The sequence below is a fragment of the Octopus sinensis genome, linkage group LG7 (assembly GCF_006345805.1).
Source record: "Octopus sinensis linkage group LG7, ASM634580v1, whole genome shotgun sequence".
In the NCBI taxonomy this organism is placed as follows: Eukaryota; Metazoa; Mollusca; class Cephalopoda; order Octopoda; family Octopodidae; genus Octopus; species Octopus sinensis.
Window position 1 is genome coordinate 32021642 of NC_043003.1, and position 9786 is coordinate 32031427.

At 31.9% G+C, this 9786-nt stretch overlaps 1 long non-coding RNA gene across 2 annotated transcripts; it reads right to left on the reverse strand.

The window, feature by feature from the left end:
- Positions 1–4970: 4970 nt before the first annotated feature.
- LOC118764212 lies at positions 4971–6601 on the reverse strand. 2 transcript variants are annotated; one of them, XR_005000001.1, is made up of 2 exons: positions 5927–6601; positions 4971–5882 (listed from the first exon to the last, which is right to left on the reverse strand). It is a non-coding gene; the product is annotated as an uncharacterized LOC118764212 (long non-coding RNA). The 2 variants fall into 2 exon arrangements; XR_005000002.1 differs by having other exon boundaries at positions 5917–5936.
- Positions 6602–9786: the final 3185 nt, after the last annotated feature.

Sequence of the window (9786 nt, forward strand, 5' to 3'; positions counted from 1 at the left end):
AGGCACGAGGCCCAAAATTCTGGAGGAGGGAGCCAGTCGATTAGATCGACCTCAGTACGTAACTGGTACTTAATTTATCGACCCTGAAAGGATGAAAGGCAAAGTCGATCTCGGCAAAATATGAACTCAGAACGTAAAGACAGACGAAATACCACTAAGCATTTCGCCCGGCGTGCTAACATTTCTGCCAGCTCGCCGTCTCCAAGACATACAACATTGATGGTGAAACTCTTTCAACTGTGATCCAGAAATCCCAGGATGGAAAACCACCTGGAACAGACTTGATGGTTGGATTTTGGTACAAGAAGCAAACATTCTACCGACCATATCTTACCAATCTGTACCTGCAAGCTTTTATTGGGAACAGTAGCACTGGTTAGCTCTGGCAGAGACAAAATTGATGTCCAAATGCAGAACCACGCACATGGCAAAACATCACCGGCCAATTGCATGCCAAATGTATAAGACATACACAGCATGCTTAAACCTCTTCCTCCAGGACCATTGTGAAACTAATAACATTATCACAGCAGACCAAGAAGCTGGGAAGCCTGAGAATGTGCCGAGCAATTGTTAATCAACAAAACTGTGATGCCAGAGGTGCGAGTGCATACGAGGATCTAGATTCAATGTGGCTAGACTATAAAAAAGCCTTTGACTCTGTTCCCCACTCATGGATGCTAGAAGCTCTTCAACTTGCTAAAGTTCCATTGAGAATAGTCAAAGCCATAGCTGACCTGACTTCATCGTGGGTTACCATCTTGCAATTAAGCACAAAGAGCGACTGTATTATCGCCGATAGAATAAAGTATCGCAAAGGCTTATTCCAAGGAGACAGTTTCTCTGTGATGTTGTTTATACTTTCTGTAAACTCTTTGTTATTTATGCTTAGAAAGTCTGAAGGATATCTCACTGGTTCACAAGGAAACGGGAATACCAAAATTACACACTGTTTCTTTGTAGATAACTTAAAACTTTATGCAAAGAATATGCATGAGATGTAACAGAGCCTTGATTTAGTTACATCATTCTCAAAGGATGAAGGGTTGCAGTTTGATCAGGATAAATGTTACATGTTTGTGAAAAGGGGGAAAACTATAGACCAAACTAGTAACATCTCCATCAATGATTTGACTGTTTACCTTGTGTCTGACAAGAAATGTTACAGGTATCTAGGAGTGGATGAAAATATATCTTACTATGGCACCCGTAACAAAACACGTTTCACTAAAGAATATAACAGCCGGAAAAAGGAGATTTGGACCTCAGAACTTTCTGCATTCAATGAAACAGTGGCCTACAATGTGTTTGCAGTACCAGTACTGATAACAACATTTGGGATGCTTGACTGGACGCTTTGTGTGATCCGAGCCATTGATGTGAAAACCCGAAAAATACTAACAAGCACGCATAATTTCTACATAAAAATGACGTAGACCGCCGAGGCTTAACATTGATCCAAAATGCCTTTCAATGTCGTATCATAACCCTTCAGTAACATCTTTTAACCACTAAGTATCTAAGTGTATCCCTTGATCAAGTTTGCATACAAGAGATGATAACATCATAAGTCATGGAAGGCAGCACCTTGAGCAATACTCTTTGTCTGATAACCTAGAATACATGCCCAAAGAAGTTGCACGACTCTACCGCAACGTATCATCATATGAAAGGATGAGGCTATATGAACAGAAGACTATGCGTGGATATGTTACTAGAAAGCTCCATGATGATAGCAACATCAATCATCAAAGCAGTTTATCATGGACCAATAGCCGGATTACTACCTCCCAATCTGAAGGGTATGCGTTTGCAATCCAGGAACAGGAAACATCAACCTAGTTCCTGATGCACAAAAGGGATAGAGACGCAGGAAAAGCCGTAAAATGTAACAACCGATGCAGACATTGTGGTGTTCACACTGAAGATATCATATCACCAACATCTTAATCAGTTGTCCGAAAATGTCATCACGGTATTATCTACCGATGAGATATAACATTGTAGCTAGGACGCTCCATAATGAAATCAGTCGGAGGGATAATCCCGAGGACAAAGAAATAAGAACTCACAATATGGTAGACACCATAACCACTCAGAATAATAACGAATACTGGTGGAATGTACCAGTAAATACTTCAATAAAAATTAAGCACAACAGACCTGATATAATGATTTGGGATAGAGAAGAGAAACTGTGCACAATTGTGGAAATTAGCTGCCCAGCGGATGTTAACATAAAGCTGAAGATCAGTGTAAAAGAGAACACCCATGCTGAAATAGTGAGAAATCTGCAGTTACTCCATCGAGAATACAAGTTCATGTTTGTACCTGTAATTTTTGGGAATCTGGTATATTTAACACACTGCCTAAATACCAGTCTTGAGAAATTAGTCTTTTCAAAAACAGAAAGGAGAAAGCTAATTCGAAGACTACAGATCCAACTGGAACTGTGAAAATCTAAAAACTTTCCAGACGTTTAGCATTTAAAAATATATGAGCATGTCTAGATATGCAACTATATGCATGAGAATACATACATATATACATACATACACACATATATACATACATACATACATACATGCATACATGTATACATACATACATATATACAAACAAACATACGTGCATACAAACAAAAGTACCTTTTGTTGATGTTGAAATTCTAATGAAGGAACCTTGGATCCGGGTTTCTCTATTGGCAAATCTTGAAATAAGCTGAATAATAGCATACATACATGCACACACACACACTCACACACACACACACACACACACACACACACACACACACACACACACACACACACACACACACACACACACACACATATATATATATATATTCATGGCTTTATATATGGATATATTGTTTGCCTTAGTGTGTGTACAATGTTGACGGTGATGGTATTAATAACCTAGTTTGTATTCGATGAACTTTATACCAATATCGGTCTTCACGCAAAGTTATTAAATTAAACATATGAAAGTTTTGCAGTCGTGCCATTGCTTGCAGCACTAAGCTAAACAGATTGTTATACAAATAACTTATACCTTGGATTCTTGCCCATAAATTGTCGATTGCTTCTGGACCAGCCATACAATACAATGCAGTTGACATAATGTTACACATCATCCATGTCCCTCTAAATATAACCCACTCAATACACAAATTTATTACTTACCAATATAATCCAAAGCACGCAATAAAAAATGTCGACATTTATAACAGTCCTTTTAATAATTGAAATAACAACTGTAATTTCACACTATAAATCGTATTCAAATATAAATATTTACGAAGGCAATAAATGACTTTTGTATAACTGAATAATGATGTAACATGCTGAAGTGTCAACAAAGTTATCGTAAATTAGACCCAGTCGATGGCTGATTCCGTTTATGCTTTGTAATTAGGGCAACGCTTCATATAAATTCATATACAGAAATTCATCTGGCAGTTTGCCATTAATAAAATTTCACAATCATAAGTGTAACGGCGTACGAATAACCATGTTTATATACCTGAGCAGCTGGGATAAATTTCATTTTCGTGTTACATGCAACATAATCAGTTAAATACTGGGAGCTAATTATGGTTTCAAATGTTGGCACAAGGTCAGTAACTTCGGGGAAGCGGGAATGTCGATTACATCAAGCTTCGGCGATCAACTGCTCCTTATTTTCTCGACATTGAAACGATGAAAGGCGAAGTTGTCCTCGGTGGAATTTGAAATCATAGCGTACAGCCGGATGAAATACCGCTAAGTATTTTGGCGGGGACGATAACGATTCTACAAGTTCACCGCATTAATACTGTGACTAATATTAAGAGGAATCTAACAGTTTCGCTGATATGCAGATATTTTTTAGAGAAAATGGACAATTATATTGTAAAATGTATGCCTTTCGAAAAGCATCAGATTCAAATTAATATGAATTCGATCAAGGCTTTGTATGCTTCATCATGATATTAACAAATGAAGGAGGCAGCGAAAGTAACTATATCCACTAAATCATTTAACCATTAGGGTATAAAGGCATTAAGCTAATTGATTGTTACAAAGGAACAAGTCAAGGAAATCAGTGTATGGGCTTAGTCGATTAGATCAGCTTTATATGACGACGATTACGTTCTTTCATCAAATCTGGAAAGACGAACGCAATTTGTTCTCAGCAGCAATTGAACTTAGAGCATAGTGAGTCAGAATAATTGCCACAAGATACGCTGTCAGGGCGCTCAAATGGTTTTTGCCGGATTACCGCTTTTGAATTAGTTAAATGATACAAGAAATAACAGATGGTGATAGAAATGGGTATTAAACACACAACTGTATGTTATTATGAGGCCAAGATTTTTCTTTACATATAATGTTGCTTTGAAATATACAAATGTGTGACTATATTATTTTCAGATAAAAGCGTGGTATATCAACAGTTCAAAGTATTAATGGCAATTTTTTTTTCTTCTGTATATGCCATCGTGTTTTAATCAATAATAATAATAATAATAATAATAATATAATAATAATAATAATAATAATAATATTTCCAAATTTTGGCACAAGTCAAGAAAATTTAAGGGGAGGGGCTAGTCAATTAAATCTACACCAGTTTATTATTGGTATTTATTTTATAGAAGCAGAAGTGTGGAAAGGAAAGTTATATGAGTTTTTATTTTCTTAATAATAATAATAATAATAATAATAATAATAATAATAATAATAATAATAATAATAATAATAATAAAAATAATAATAATATCTAATAAAAAGTCAGCTAAAATAAAATACATTTACATAAGAAATTGTTAATACCATTAATACTATTAACAGTAATGATTCATAAGAATTCATGGTCGAATCGATATACAACAGATGGTTATGTGCATTCAGTAACATAGGTAGTAAAGAACAATGCTCAAATGTACAGAAATAGCAATGAGAAATAAGAGCGCCAACAAACAATTCTCTATAGGGAAATATTCCATTTTCCAGGTTTATTTGATTGCTTTTAACAAAGAAACAAGAAATAAAAGCATAATGGTGCTGATTCTAAGATTCTGCAGCTCTTTTCAAACGAACGTCAGTCAAAGAAGTCTATAGCAATCCCAGGAGAGATACGAATTTCTTTTACTCTTCTCCATTCAGTTTATTGTATGTAAAATATTTTTCGGCCATCTTATCATGAAAAGAATGGACAGTTTTTTTCTTTGGTATAGCCTTTTTTGTCTTGCGATTGTTAGCATATTGTGATTTACATCCAAAACATGAACTTAAATAGTAGATTTTTGGTTTTAGAAATCCTAGTCTGTAAATATATTCAATATTTGTTTTCGATTTCATTTTTTTTTTACTTTTTCAAAATTTTATTTTGTTACATTTTCAGTTTTATATATACAAGTATTCTGTTTGTTAACAACGTAAAAGAACAATAACGTTTTTATTGCATGAGCATATCGAGAAAAGAAAATTAAGTTGATGACAATATAGAAACATACAATGTAATATACCTACCCTAATAGATCCTGTAGTGTGGCAAGCCTAACTTTAACATGGAAAGTTGGCGATCTTCATTTTCATCGGATTATCCGCTCGCTTGGTAATTGTTATAATATTTGGTGCGCCGTAATTTCTCCTCCCATTAATTAATAGCCAAATGCCTCCACACTCCCCTCGCGTGCAATCATATATCTCTGCGCAATGGTGTTACGTCAACAATGTCAGTACATACCATCGTGTCACGTAACAGATCCATCGGTTCAGACGATATACTCGTATGTGTCTTGGCATAGAGGCTTCTAGCTCCTGTTTTGAAGTTAGCATTTTCACATAACAAATTTCACCCATATATATATATATACATACATATATATATATCTTTATATGCATATATATATGTGCATATATATACATATACATACATATATATATGTATATATATATATATATATATATATATATATATATATATATATATATATATATATATATATATATATGTATGTATATATATATATGGCATGAACGGAAGGTCGGTTTCAATGAGCAAATCTTTCTTTCGCATGCAAATATTGTATTGTGTAATACATAAAATGAAAAAGGCAATAGTTGATTTTACTTTGTTTTCTAAGAACCATTAAATCTACGGAATATGTTGATATCAAATAGCAAGATATAAGATGGCAGAGATATAAAAATCATAAAACATAGATATGTTTTGAGAAAATACATAAGAGTAATAAAGAATTTCAAACTCTGTGCTATAATTCATCTATTGTAAGCAAAAAATATTTAAAAGAATGAATCGGAATATATCTCTAAATTTCCTTTAATATTAAATACAATTAAAACCCAAAAAGTGTTTGTTTTATTTCATTTTCTTAGAGATAATGATATAATGAGAGAAGAAGTATTTTACAAAATATGTAATTTAAAAATATTTACATAATTCTATTAATATTAAGGCAACATGTACAATTACAATCAGTTTCTATGTATGAAAAAACTTATTTCTAGACAATATCAGCAATACACTCATACACGCACACATACATACATATATACATACATGCATACATACGTATACATACATTTGTATATACACACATGTATAGACATCTATAAATATTTGTAATATATATATATATATATATATATATATATATATATATATATATAATATATACGTATATATTCATGTATATATATGATATTATATATACTATGTATATTATGTACATCTATCTCCATATGTATATACATACATTTATATATATACATATATATGTATACACATATGTATAAGTATATATATATATATATATATATATATAGATAGATAGATATATGTATATATGCATGTGTATATATATATATATATATATTATATATATATATATATATAATATATATATGTATTTATGTATGTATGTAAGCATGTATTAAAATATTTCTTCATTTGTTCATTTGAGTTTGAAATAGGATTAAAAAATAACATCGCAATTGCGTAAGATTACTGAAGTCTTGATGAAAAATAAATCTTTTTGAACTATTTAGATTACTGCTTATTATCAGTTTGCTTTCTAAATTTATGATCTCGGTATAAATTCAAATATCAGATTTGGAATTAACCTCCCTTCACCCTCAACATCAATCGCATCTCAACTATTGCATGAAAATGCTTGCAATAATATTTATATTTACTGCGATGTACTTGCAAAATTATATTCGCTTTATGAATAGAAATTAATTAGTAACAAAATTTTCAAAGATTCATTTTTGCTTTTATTTGTTTACTTTTTTTCCATTTCGTATGTCAGTATATATGTTAATATATTGATCGAATTAAACGCTCGGTTTAAGATTATCGACGTAAATATAGATTTTGATAGCTTCAACTTCAATAATTTCATTGATATATTATTAAAGCGTTGAATATTATGAAGATGCAGTTATAATGCCTCCACATTGATGATAAAGAAAAGAAAATTGTTAATGTTAGTCTCATAAAATATTTTGGAAAACATTATTCTGTCAGTAGTTGATAGCCCGATTGTACATCCATATATATATATATATATATAATTATTTTAGCATTTTCTATCCTGACTTGTTTTTTCATATATATATATATATATTATATATATATATATATATATATATACATATATATATATGTATTTGTATATAATTATATATACATACATATATATATATATGTTTGTGTGAGTGTAATATGGATACATCTATTTACATCATTTTAGTATGGTTTTCTTTAATAAAAGCATACTTGCTTATGAACTTAAGATCTAATTAACGCTATTCAGTTCAGTCTGTTGGTTAGTGAATATGCACGGCAAGTAATAGCTGCAAACACATCATAAAGGGAAAAGAATTATGAGATAAAATTTTACTTTCTAATAGACATTGACTTTCAAGAAGGAAGAAAACGTGTATAGACAATCTGAAATTTACGCACGCATCAACTGCGTTCTGGATAGTATTCAAGGTTTGTGTATGTCTGTATAACAGAATGCACCGAAGAAATATGACTGGGTAAGCATATGTTAGCAATGTCTATGTTGCTTGTGTCTTTCTGGTGGCATAAACCCTATATTTTATCTGACAATAACGAGCCAGCTGATATGTGTGTTTGTGATATGTGTGTGATTATATATATGCGCTTATTTATGTGTGTGCATGTTTCTCTGCGTGTATATCTGTATGTGTATAAATATGTATCAATACATGTATGATTGTACGTATGTATATGCATCATATCCATAAATTACCTGTGGAACTTCAACAATTTATTGTATCTGTTTAAGTTGAAGTACACTAATCACCTTCTTTGCATATTTACTGAATGTTATTAAAGCTTTCATCCATGTACGTTGTTGTAGTACTTAATCTCTCTTTCGTTTGTCTTTAAAGGTGTTTCTCATTGTTCTTGACTTTTAATGAATATGACAACACCACAAGAGAAATCACAATGTTATCCTCTAATCTTGTAATCGTACTGTTTCATAAAGAGAAACTCAGACACTCATATCCAGATGGATGTACCATAAAATGTATGGAAATAGAAGCATCAACGTGTTTAAACATTCATGCCTGGCATAAAAAGTCCATGTAAACAAGAAGCGTCCTACAGAAAAAAACGGTCTGGCTGACCGGGAAATCCTGTGGAAGACGTTGAGTGAATTCGAGCAGCATTTCATCACAGTCCGACTAAGTTCATTTATGTATATATATATATATATATATATATATATATATATATCTTATATATAATATATGCAAGGGGACAAACTCGTTTTGAAATGCGAGAAGACATTTCTGGTAGGCGATATATGAAGAATTCTATTATAGAATAATGAAGATAATTTCAACTCCTTTCCGAAAACTATTTAGAAAATTGTTTTGGGTCGTTCTTTGAAATATTTCGTTTAGATTTTATCACTACTCGTTTTTTCTCGTTCTTTTTAACTTTCTTTTTTTTTTCGTTTATTTTCTCTCTATTTGCTTTTTTCTCATTTTTTCTAAATTCGTCTTCGTATCTCTGATGAAAGTTGAATGCTTTAAGTATTATGTCTGTATCTGTATGTACCTATATATTTGTATCTATATGTATCTGTGATCTAATGTAACTACAATGGTCTGATTATTTCCCGTATGTGTGCGTGTAATAGTCCGAGTGTGTGTTTGTATTTGTATTTGGACATATCAAGTGAATGACATTAAACTAAATTCATATAAAGAATCCCTTTCAAACGATACTACTTAAGCGATAGGAAATAATGTGACAGGAACTTCTAAAGGAAAATCAACAGTAGCCTCATTTCTATAGTTTTCATTTCTTTTTCTCATCTCCTCTTGGCAACAACAGACTACAGTTAATAGCATAGCTCCTAAGAAAGCATGTCAAAATTATGTGCATACGGTCGTTTCCAGTTTGCTGTGCACTACTCCTCCTTTGCTTCGAAATAAATGTACTTGAAAAGGTTCCACCATAATGTCTTCAGATTTGCTTTGGTAAATGTCACCCTACGTCCAATTCTTAAGTGTCTAAACAGAATGTTCATTTTATGGTATATTAATGTTGAAATTTAATAGCCATAGATTTTATATTAGTGTTTTACATAATCTTTATGAATGTTATAACCTTGTTTTGCTATACCTTATGTGAGAGTTTGAACGTTTTATAATCGATTTGCTATCGGCCGAGTGGTCACAAATTTAGTATTCCACTATCGACAGAGTGAGACACTTTATTAGAATG